Here is a 12,662-nt window from a genome sequence, read left to right on the forward strand (position 1 = left end):
GGTTTCTTATAGCCTGAGCGGTCTACGTCCACTCCATGCACACACAAATAAAACAATGATGACATCTGAATCAACGGTTTGAGCGGCCAATTATATTTTAGTACACAATAAAAAGTATATAACACAATGAAATTTCGAAAAGTGCCTACGTACTACGGGTACATTGAATAATATTGGCCCGGGTACCATTTACAAAATAATTAAGCATTTAGTGATCCATGAGTGATGATTATTTAAAACGTTTAAATTATTAGTACAAACACTCCTAGGTCCTTATCGTGTGTCTAAATGCAAAACGTAAAACCCACCTCCAAAGCTACCTCCATTGAGCATCAAAACATCTACCAAACCATTGGAGGCTGCATTTACGTTTTATATAACCATCGTGTACATCGGTATATTTTTGTTTAATATTTTTGGTACCATCAGAAAAGGGGTTCGTAATCCTACCTCGCAAATCTACCCATGGTGGCATGGTCTTATCCTCATTAGATTTTGTAATAAAGAAATATTTAGTAAATTGTGTTGATGATCATGGTCCCTTCAACTGATCTCATCATTAACACCATATTAGTTATGTCATTTACATTTACATAATGGGCATGTATAATATTAGACAAAATTGTAGAAATGCTTCCTGTGTGGTCTCTTAAAAATTATCAATGCGGTCTAAATTTTTTTATACTAGCTTGTTCAAAGCTTTTATTTTGTTGCGGTTTTCATCCAAAATTTTTTTTTAACTCTTTACAATGATGAATTTTTCCTTATTAATATGATTTTCTTTTTTTTTTTCTTATTTTTTTTTCTAATTTTTTGATTTAAAAAAAAACAAAGAAAATAAAAATAAAACTCACCCTACTACTCGTTTTTTTCCCTGTCTTAAAATGTTTACTTCAAATGACCACCAACACCGGTCAACACTATCGCACCACCGGTCAGCACCATTGCGACTGGTCACTACCATCTGATGAACTCAAACAAAATTTTCCAGATTTATAACTCACACTCAAAGATTATCAGATTTGTAAACTCCCACCATCTATCTCTCTTCCTGATTTATATATACACATACAAAGATGAACAAGATGAAGATCTTGGAAATCAGATGAAAATTTGAACCAACTTCAACATAAACACTCACAGCAACAACAACAACAACAACAACAACAAATCTTAGTTTTTCTTAAACATATGAAGATCAAACATGACACACAAAACTCAGATTTAACAAGGTCAACATAAATCAACACACATACACTCCAGAAATCGATCTTCTTCTAGCGTTGGAGTCGCCGGAGTTAGGACGATATCTGGAACGTCTTCGCCACTTTGCATCTTCTCCGTTAGCGTTGTTCCTACGGAGTTTGGGTTCAAGTCGTTGGCGTTGTCGTTGGAGTCTTCGTAGTCAGAATCAATGTCGACGCTAGATTCATGTTGTAGATCCGACACTAGAGAGTAGGGTGAGGTGAATGATGAGATTGGTGCTCCAAACATGATTATCGACGAAGGGCGGTCGGATATCATATCTACGTCGATATGGAACATTGTCGCCGCCGTTCATCTTCTCCGGTATCATCGTTCATCTAGAGTTTAGGTTCGAGTCTATGGCGTCATCATTAGAGTCGGGTTTCGTTGTCGTCGAAATCGATGGTGTCGTCGGAAAGATGTTGCAGATTTGGAGCTTGAGAGTGGGGTGAGGTGAACGACGGGATGATGGTGCTCTAGACAATAAATAATACATGGCGAAGGCCCTTGAAACCCTCAATCGTCGAAACACTCAATCGCCGAAAGCCAAAGTCGGCGGTGATTAATGTATGTTCTTTTTTTTGAAAATCGGAATAAAGGAGATGGATTTTGTGGAGAGAGGGGGGGGGGAGGGAGGGTTGAAGTGGGGTTAGATGGTATTTTCTTTTATCTTATTTTAATTGGTATAATAAAAAAGTTATAAAGAAAATTAAAAGGACAAATATGTCATTTTAAATATTTTCAAAAAATTTTAGACCAAAACCACAAGAAAAATAAAAGTTTTGAACTAATGGTGCTAGTCCAAAATATTTTGGACTAAAGTGACAACTTTTGACCAAACACGAGGAACATTTTTGCAATTTTGTTTATAATATTATCTAGAATTTTACATTTACCATGTGTTGCATTTAGTACTTCTTTTACTTAAGTGTATTTATGAAAATATATACAAGTACAAGAGATAAAGAGGCCTAAACTAATGGGCCACACATCGATACAATACAGTAAAGCAAAATATGCGTAGACTAACGTCCGCCACGATTTTGTTCGGAGGATTTTTCGCACATTTAAAGTGTAGTGAAATCGTATAGGAAACAATGATGTAAGTAGGCACTTCGTATTGTCATACCAAGAATAAGAACATGAACGACACAAAGCAAATGTGTATATTCATGTTGGTCGAGAGGAATCATAAAAATGAACACAACACTAACATTGTGACGGTAAACAATAGTGCTTTTGGTACGAGAAGAATGTAATTTACAGAACATATTTGAAGCCAACAGGTTTCAGCTAAAGCATTGGTCACTATCCTATATTCGAAATCAATACTTGATTAGGATATCTATATAATATCTTAACATATAGGAGTCCAAAAGGTCATATTTGTGCCAAAAGATACATAATAGCTCAAAGTGGAACATGTAGTTGTACATTAACCCTAATTTGTACTTAATTATGAGATAATATATAGTACATTGACATATGGAAGACCAAACGGTCATATTTGCGTCTTAAAAGACACAATAGCCTAAGGTGGAACGCCATGTAGTTGGACATTCACCCTAATCTATACTTGATTAGGGGGATAATATATAATACATTGACATATAGGAGACTAAGTGGTCATATTAACGCCTTAAAAGACACAATAACCTAAGGTAGAACGGCAAACTAGTACACAAGTCATTTAATAGTGCACGTGGTTTTTATTTTTTGACGTGGTCCCTTTTAAAATCGCCTTATTAAATATCTACAACATCAAAAAAAATAAGAGAACCACACTATAAAATAGGTCTGTTAGTGCGGTTTCCCAAATGACACCATTAAAGAATTTTCTGATGCGGTTTCCCAAAACCATACCAAAAAATCATGTGGAAATTGTGTTGAATTAGGAGTCTAAGCTCATAACTATAATTGGTATGTACTTGAATTGATAGCAACACATTCCTTTTGGGTTGCCCTCAAACATAGCAACTAGACAAGGAAATTATGAAAAGAGAGAGATTAATTTATTATAAGATTAATAAATTAATATAAATGATTTACTAATATGTTATGAAAATAATATATTAATTAGAAATCATAATATTCAATTAATAGTTAGCCAAAAATTAATTAGAATTAATTTTGGGGTTAATTGTATTAATTGCAAAGTACATGGACTAGTTTTCAATTATCAAATAGTTGGAAGCGGTGTTCCAGAACCTCCTTAGGGAGGAGGGAGTCATTCCCTCCCAACCTACTGAAACCACTGTCACATCACTTTTTCTCATTTATTTTTCTTCATCTTTCCGAACCCACAACACACGAAAACTCTATCTTTTTGAACTCACTCAACCCACTCAACCCACTCAATTAAAAAAATACAAAACAACTAAGATACAAGTTTTAAAACACATGGTACAAGAGAAAATAAGAAAGAGAAAGTAGAGAGAGAGATGATGAAATGGGTTACTGAAACCAATCAACCTACTCGTTGAAGCGGGAGTGGTACCGCCGATAACTCTATTGCTAATTAATATTTTACATTTGATTGTTTTGTTTTTAATTGAGTGGGTTGAGTGGGTTCAAAAAGATAGGGTTTTCGTATGTTATGGGTTCGGAAAGATGAAGAAAAATAAAAGAGAAAAAAATGATTTGGCAGTGGGTTCAGTGTGTTGGGAGGGAATGACTCCCTCCTCCCTTAGAGGAGGTGGAGGAAATTCATAGGGGAAACCCTAATCAATTCGTCCAAGGGCCTTGGATAAGGCTTTAGATTTGCTTAGGCCCCAAGCAGGGGAATCCTAGGGTTATCCCTTAAACCCTAACTTTGGGGCTAAGTTACCTTGACTATTTAAGGAGGCTCCTAGCTTCTAATTTCGGCTATCCCTTCCTTTGGAGAAACCATAGCCAAAAATTGCATCCCTCCTCTCCTTTCTCTAAAGTTTCCTTCTTGCTAGCTCTTGGGTGTGATTCCGTTAGAGGCACGACAATTGTGGTGCTAGGCGTCCAAGAAGATTAAGAACCAAGGATTATCAATTGTTTACATTAACAGTTGAAAGATATGTAATTCTAAAACCCTTCCTAGTTACTATCGAAAATAGCTTCTTCCCTTAGGGTTCTTATTTTGCAATTCAAAGTTATATTTTCAATAGTTAAAACATAGATCCAAAGTAGGATGCATGTGAACGTAGGAATTGTTTTTGTAGTTTATTTGTTTTACATAAAACCAATAAGTGGTATTAGAGCCATTGGTTTTGTTTTAAATTGAATTGCTATAATAGTTGAATTGCAAATTAGGGTTAATACCTATTAAACCCTAAAGGACAAAGTTTTCCTTTTTAGGGTTTTGGTTTGAGGGGTTTTCGAAAAAAAAAACCCCAGCCTCCATAAATTCTAATCGAAATTAGGGATAGGGTTTTGAAAAACCCTAGCCTCCCTCCCTTGATTTCGACATTACCCTAGGGTTTTTAGGGTTTCTTGTTTGGATAATTTTACTTAATTGGATTAATTGGATAATTGATAAATAAGGAAATTATCCTATACTATAACATCCGAGTCACCAGGTATTTCCCTTGATTATTTAAATGATTAAATATTGAATTTCGGTGCAAGGCAGTACGTTGGGCGTACACAGCATACGCACAACGTACATGTTGAGGCGCGAAGCGGGGCAGGGGGAGGGGGAGCCTCACGTACACTAGGCGTAACCCGGCCAGTTGCAAACCTTAAATTTTAGGGTTTGCACCATATATAAGGACATTAACTCCATACCAAACCTCATTCTCTCAGTCACCACTATCCTTAAAGAGTAGAAATCGAACCCTAAGCCTCTCGCATGCTTTGTGAGCTAATTTGGTGCACTTTTGGGGTGATTTTTGGTGGTTTTAAAGAAGAAGAAGTTAGAAAAAGGAGCAAGAATGTGGGAGGAGCTTGTAGATCCAGGAGTTTAGCATCTTTTCTGACTCAGTTGAGGTATCAAGCTTCAAACTTGACCATTGCATGCTTAGTTGTATTTTTGGGGTGTTTTATGTGTCATTTGACTCCATAGTTGAGATTTCTTGTGTTCTGGTAGTTCCGGCCCATTAGAGCTGTCCTTTTGAGCTCTTGGAAGCATTTAGAGTCTAAAAATCGGGCCTTGATGGTTAAGCCACAAAATGCAAGTGTTAGATGGTCACAAAGTGTGTTTAAGGACTTAAATCATGTATTAACCCCCATCCATGCATGCAAAGACATAACGTTTATAACTTTATAGTTTAGGACGTCTTAAAAGAGTTGGATCTATGTTTTGGACGTTAAGACTTAATGGATTAAGTCACAAAGGAAGTTTTAAGGAAATTGACCAATACGTAGGGCGTACCCCTGGTACACTGCACGTACTGGGTCAACCTCCCCGAAGCAGTCAAGAACAACATACGTGCCAGGTACGCCGTGCGTATGCATACAAAATGGTTAACAAGGTTTTTGGGCCTTTGGTGATTAGGCCTGGATTTGTTGGGCCTCATGGCCCACTGTAGATTAAGGCCTCTAGGCCTAGGACTGGGATTTATGGTGTTGGGGATTTTGGGCCTTATTGGGATTTATTGGGCCTTAAAGTTTAAAGTAATGGACTTGGGCCTTAATTTAATAAGAGTTAGGCCTTGAGAGAAAAAGGCCCAATAGGCCAAGGATTAGGAAACCATGCCTTGGGGCATGAATTAGAGGTAGGGCCATGAGGGAGTTTTATTTGGTCCCAATGATTGACTAGGGAATTTATTATGCTTTAGGGAGAGCAGTTGCGAGCCAGTCGAGGAGTACGATTCCGGCATACACAGTGACGCGAGTCTCCCTTTTTAGAATCCGTGGGTCGAAGGCACCAATGTCGACCCACTAGTATAGATATGACTTAGTAATTGTTTATGTGATAATTATTAAGGTGGTATTTATTGTTTGATGCTTACGTTTGATATACAAGATTTATGTGGTAGTGGTAGGGCATGAAGTAGACCCCGTAATCGGTTGGAATAAAATCGATGGGTAGGTTGGGCACCCTAGTATGCCTGACAGGGGTAGGTCGGACACTACGGCATGTCTGACATGGGTAGGTTGAGCACCCAGGTATGCTCAGCAGGGTAGGTCAGGCACCTAGATATGGCTGATAGTATTTTTATGATTTGTATGTGGTATGGTGGGGGAAGCTCACTAAGCTTCGTGCTTATGGTTTTCAGTTTTGGTTTCAGGTACTTCCAGCTCGAAAGGGAAAGATTCGGCTTGATCGCATCGCATCACACCATGACTTTCCGCATTAGTGATTTTGGGATTATGACTCTGATGATGATTTTATATGTATCGTTGTATTGCACAACTAAACTATTTTATGTTTATATGGTTTTGGGAAAATGACATGGATTATTTTATGATGGTTAAACTTAAAAATGAATTTTTTTCGGGTTGTATTTTTAGAGGTATTACATGTTGGTATCAGAGTCGTGGTTTGAGGGATTCGGACACACCTTCGGGGGTGTGTGGACTAGAATCAAGGGTTTGAGAGATTTTTACAAGAAAAATAATTTTTCTAAATTTAAATAAAGCTTTTAAATGAAGAACAAGGTGTGTGATGCGTACAATCAGCCGAGCTCAAGTAAGTTTTCCCCAAGACACCATATATGTTATGTTATGATATGAAGTATGAAGATGTGAACTGCCTGCAAGATTAGGGCTAAGGATCTAGGAAGGATGCTTTTTATGCCTACTCTATGTGCTTATTGAACTGCATGATAGATTAGGGCTAAGGATCTAGGAAGGATGCCTTGTATGCCTATATTATCTGCTTATTGAACTGCATGCTAGTACTGAATAGTCAGTGACATGTTGGCCTGATTAGGATATGCTTTCTTTTGGTTGCTCAATGCTCGCTTGCTTTGTGCTTTTAGGAGTCCTAGTTATCTTTAATAAACTAGTAAACGAATACCTTAAGTTACATATTACGAGAACTAAATTTTTTCATAAGGTTAGGTTAGCCCTATTTCGCAGCTCTTGTCTGAGTCCAGCCGTTGTAAGGTAGGACCTCTCATTCAAAGAATTGTCTGGTCTTAGTAATATGTAATGGTCTTTGCGAGCTAGTTAGAGAAGGATAGCGAGGACTTCTTATGCAGCTGATGGCGGAGAGTGGGTCAGAGATTACCTTAGGGCAAGCCTAGGATGAGACTAGTATCAGAGATTATTTGATTACGAATCGTATACATGGATAGGAGGCGGCTTGGGTAAACCATGGCAAACCAAGGGGAAAGTATGGATTGATGTGGAAGGTAGTATGGGCCTGTACTACTGAAAGTAGAGGATCCGTACTTGACTCTTGGGGAGGTGCCGAGAACCAAGAGTGGTAGAGTGTGAGACCTCTCGATGTTTTGTATGACCCTGATGATTGTGTGCTTTGTTTCAGAATGGTGGTGACACATCACAGAGCAGGAGGTTCAGGGTCTGGATCAGGTTCAGTTACGAGTTCCAAGTTAGTCGACGGTGGATTGTGCGATTTCATTGCATCCGAGATTACGAGAGGCATCCTTGAGGCGACCCCGGTGATTTTTGGGTCGATCAAGGAGGGTATCATTGAGCTAATGGAGGATAGCCTTAAGGCATTCAGGAGTGGCATGGAACCTGGCCAGTCAGGGACTCACACGCTCTCTTTCAAGGATTTCAAGGGATGCGGAGCATCATACTTCTGCAAGGTTAAGGACCCCATTGCAGCCCGATGATGGATATCGCATATCGAGTGTGCTCATATGACCAGCTTCTGCCCTGAGGGGTCGAAGGTCAGGTTTGCTGCGGGATGGTTGAAGGATCGAGCTAGGGACTGGTGGGAGGAGGTTGACTGTGACCTGGTCGGATTTTGTGATACGATTCCGAGCCGAGTTTTCACCCGCTGTGGAGACTCAACAATTAGCCAGAGAGTTCTTGGAGATGAGACAGACGACTGATACTGTGGCGGAGATCACCACTAAATTTAGGGAGAGGGTTTTATTGGTGCCCCAGTACGTAGATGATGAGGAGATAAAGAATACTTGATACCACGATATGCTAAGACCGGAGATCAGGGAGTTTGTTAGTTACTCAGCGTGCCCGACACTGGACGGCATGATAGCCATGACACTCGAGAGGGATATTGGTATGGAGCATATAGGGAAGAGGAAGGCAGAGTCTGGGCAGACACGATAGGTTCTGCGACAAAACCCAAGGGATTCAACTCGGGGTCGAAGGGACATCAGGTCCGTGGCCGCTATGGGAAATGCAGCATGCCACATGAGGGAACTTGTAGGTTTGGGAACTCAGGCTGCTACAAGTGTGACAAGACCAGACACTTTAGCAAGGATTGTACCACTCCTACTCCTACCATTCTGACATCAAATCTGACTTGCTTCCATTACAATCAGAAGGGCCACAAGAAGGCCCACTGTCCGAGCTTAGCATTAGGAGCGCCAGTGGTGGCGCCGGCTCCAGTGACCTTACGGATCACAGAAGACCGGCAGGGCAAGGCGGATGCTCCTGTGGTGAGGAGCCGAAACATTTCAGTTGACCACTAAGGAGGCGCGGGTCGCATCAGATGTGGTGACGGGTATGTTTCTTTCCTTAACTCTTATTTTATGTTATTTCAATACTTAAATTTTTAAATGTCTTATTTTAGGGTCATTACTTGTGAATGATATTCCTGTTTTGGTGTTATTTGACTCGAGACCACCCGATCTTTCGTATCTCATGCGCTCAACAAGAAGTTTCCTGAGTCTTCGAGCATGTTGGACTACCCTCTAGAGGCGGATATTGCAGATGAACGGTCTGTTAAGGCATCGAGGGTTCATCGCGGTTGTGTTTTGAGGATGTACGATGAGTGCTACGTTATCAACTTGGTTCACATCCCTCTGCGCATGAACAAAGTAATAGTAGGGATGGATTGGTTGAGCCCCAATGGGGGATTGATTGATTTCGAGCACTAGCTACTACGAGTACGGACCCCAAGTGGGGGAGAGTTGGTGGTCCAGGGAGAGAGAGCTCAGCGCGACCCCGTTTTATGTTTGGCTGCTATGGCCATACGTTATCTCCATCAGGGTTGCTCGGGGTTTGTCGCTTACGTTGTGGATACACGAGAACAAGATGGAGTGACGATTGATGAGGTACTAGTTATTCGTGAGTACGCAGATGTATTTCCGGAGGATCTACCGGGGGTGCCTCCGGAGAGGTAGATGGAGTTTTGGATCGATCTGGTTCCCAGTGCAGCTCCCATAGTGAAGGCACCATATCGATTGGCCCCACCAGAGATGCATGAGTTGTCTACGTAGCTGCAGGAGCTATTAGACAAGAGGTTCATCCGGCCGAGTAGCTCGTCTTGGGGTGCACCGATCATGTTTGTGAAAAAGAAGGATGGGTCGCATCGAATATGCATAGACTACCAGTAGTTGAACAAGCTAACGGTGAAGAACCGTTACCCACTCCCAAGGATCGATGATCTATTTGACCAGATTTAGGGAGCGTCTTGGTTTTCCAAGATTGATCTGCACTTAGGGTACAATTACCATTTTACCCTTGACCAGGTCAAATTCCAAGTCAAAGTCAACTTCCAGTTGACCCGACTCGCCGACTTGGCATGCCAACTCGTCGAGTCCCACCCCATTCAATTGTCCTTAATCCCGACTCTACTCTTCGAGTTAGGCATTGAATCGACGAGTTCCCCTTCTAAACTGATGACCAAAAGTCCTTCATCCTACTCGCCGAGTTGTATGAACAACTCGCCGAGTCTGTTCTTGAGGTAAGAAGATTTCCTTCGACTTCTGACTCACTGAGTCCACCCATGACTCACAACTTTACCCAGCAAACACGAAAAAGGGAAAACTCGGGGACTCACCGAGTCCGATGAATGACTCGCCGAGTAGTTCACATGTAATTACTACATACTCGATTTTGCTTGAATCCAACTCATGCCATACATAGATCTGGGCTCTTAGGGTAGGTTTTACACGTAAAGTTTCCAACTTTATGTGTATACATGCATAGGATGGGGATTTAAGGCTTAATAAAGGCTAAAATGGTAGATCTAAGACATTCAAGCAATTTACTTCAATAAAGGCCATGGATCTGAGCTTATGGAGCTCAAACATGCCTAGATCTAGAGGTTAATCAACTCATTACCATCCCTAATCCATAAACAAGCTTGGAAATGGCTCAAGAAGGACTTTAATAGTGCTCTAAGGGACTCTTAGCATAAAAACAGAAGGAAACTTAGTTATACCTCAAGGAATCTCTGAAATAACACCAAGATATCTGGCCTCCTTCTTCTCCTCTTGATCTACCCTCCTTCTTCTCTCAAAATCTTCAAGAAATCACACCAAAACACTTCAATCTCACAAGAAACGGGGTTGGGACGATATAGAGAGCTCTGAGGGTGAAGGGGTCGGGCTTGGGGCGCCTAAGGTTGGTTTAAATAGGGTGCAAACCCTTGAAATTAGGGTTTCATCTAGACAGCGGGGACTCGCCGAGTCTAGAATACGGACTCGCCGAGTCGCCAACTTAAACGTGTTCAAATGTCCCGGCTCTACTCAGCGAGTCGGGCCTACAACTCGTTGAGTCCAATGCTAAAAATGTAAATTACTTAGATAGGTCATATGTACCAGGAACCAGGTGCTACACACTTAGCCGCAAGGCATTTGAAACCTTGATCAGAGACATCTACCTGAGGATGACAATAGTGACTCTACTTTTGGAGCGGATTCGGGAGGCACAACTAGAGGCTATGAAGGAGGAACATCAGAAGAGTGAGCATATCATGGGTCAGATTTCCTCCTTCGACTATGCTAGTCGTGGGCCCTAATTAAGTTCTTAGGGGTAGTTTACTCAATGTTCTAATCATAATAATTAGTCATTCTTTATCTCATATTCATCATTTAACGTAACAAGATGTCATCCGATTCATCTGATGATTTTCTCAATCACAACCAAATCGATCAAATCCTCCACAGAAAGTTATCTCTTTCACCTGATGAAATTGCAACTAAAAGTATGATATTCAAGAACTTCATGTTTCAATTGTTAGTCTATTCGATGATTTTCATCAGTTCATCATCAACAAAAAATCGATCATCAATTGATATCGATTCCCAACAGTTTTCAAGCGTTGATTTTTTTTAATAGTCAAATCTGTGATTTCAGCAATTCATCTTCATCTTAGATTTATTCTCACTTAGACACTTTGATTTCATCTATTAATAATTTGTTTCAAGATGTATTTTTTTTCCTGCGCATTCGAGAGCATATTACGTAAAGAAAAGCAAGCAACAACAACGAATCTTTGAACTGATGTGCAATCTTTCGATAAATTAATGAGGTATGCACAAAAAATTATTATTATTGAGCAAATTCTCTTAAACTAAAAATTCACTTTACCTGTTTGATGAAAGTCCGGAATGAATAACGAGTCTGATGTATCACTCCCTCCTTCCTACGACTTAAGTCCTCTTTAAGAATATGTGTATACTTACAAAATATGAGTCACAATTGGTGAAAAATGATACAATGTTTGCTTCTCATATTAGCTTCACTAAATTTTGCTTAAATATGATTTTTTTTTTCAAACACAAAAGGTTGGAGATTGATTTTAGCATAATTTTGTTAAAATCTTGATAGAATTGTATATTATTATGATTAGAATAATAGTATGTTTTATGTTTTATTTTAAGTATCATGATGTATATTTATGCATGTTTGAAAGATTGGTGTTTGCATCGTAGGGAAATATCTGACCATGTTGATGTTGGGAGCTTGGAACATGTTTTATCATTGGGTTGCCTTTAAATGATTAAATAATATTCTTGTTGATATAAATATTATTCTTTTTCCATCATATTTAGACAAGTACACTAAATAGTGCATAGATGAAAGATTGGTGTAATCATTGTAGGGAAATCTCATACCATGTTGATGCTTGAAGGGGGATACCGGTTTCATTTTGTTGTTGAAATCTACATTTTTTATTGTTAGAATCGAAATCAAGAGATTCAAACTCAGATGTACACAAGCTTTGATTTGGTTGAATGAAATCATGGTTTTTAGAATAAGAATCAGAATCAGTTTCTTCATGTTTTTCTTGAGAGTTTAGAAGCAAAGTTTAATCATGAACGAACTTTGAATCGATTAAAATATCTTAGAATATTATTCTATTAGAATATTCCACATATATATTTTATTTTCATGTAATAAATAACCTTATAAAATAAAACCTAGAACATTATTCTATTAAACTACCAACATCATACAACATAAGCAACAATATTCAAATGATTTTAAGTATCATATACTGTACATATAAAATTTAATATGAGTTGTGACTTCAATTCTTAACAATACGTAAATGTCAATTTATGATAACATACAACCCATAATATTATTCTATTAGAATATTATACATCTACTTA

The sequence above is a fragment of the Lactuca serriola genome, chromosome 3 (genome assembly GCF_051521515.1).
Source record: "Lactuca serriola cultivar US96UC23 chromosome 3, Lser_US96UC23_V15, whole genome shotgun sequence".
Classification (NCBI taxonomy): Eukaryota; Viridiplantae; Streptophyta; class Magnoliopsida; order Asterales; family Asteraceae; genus Lactuca; species Lactuca serriola.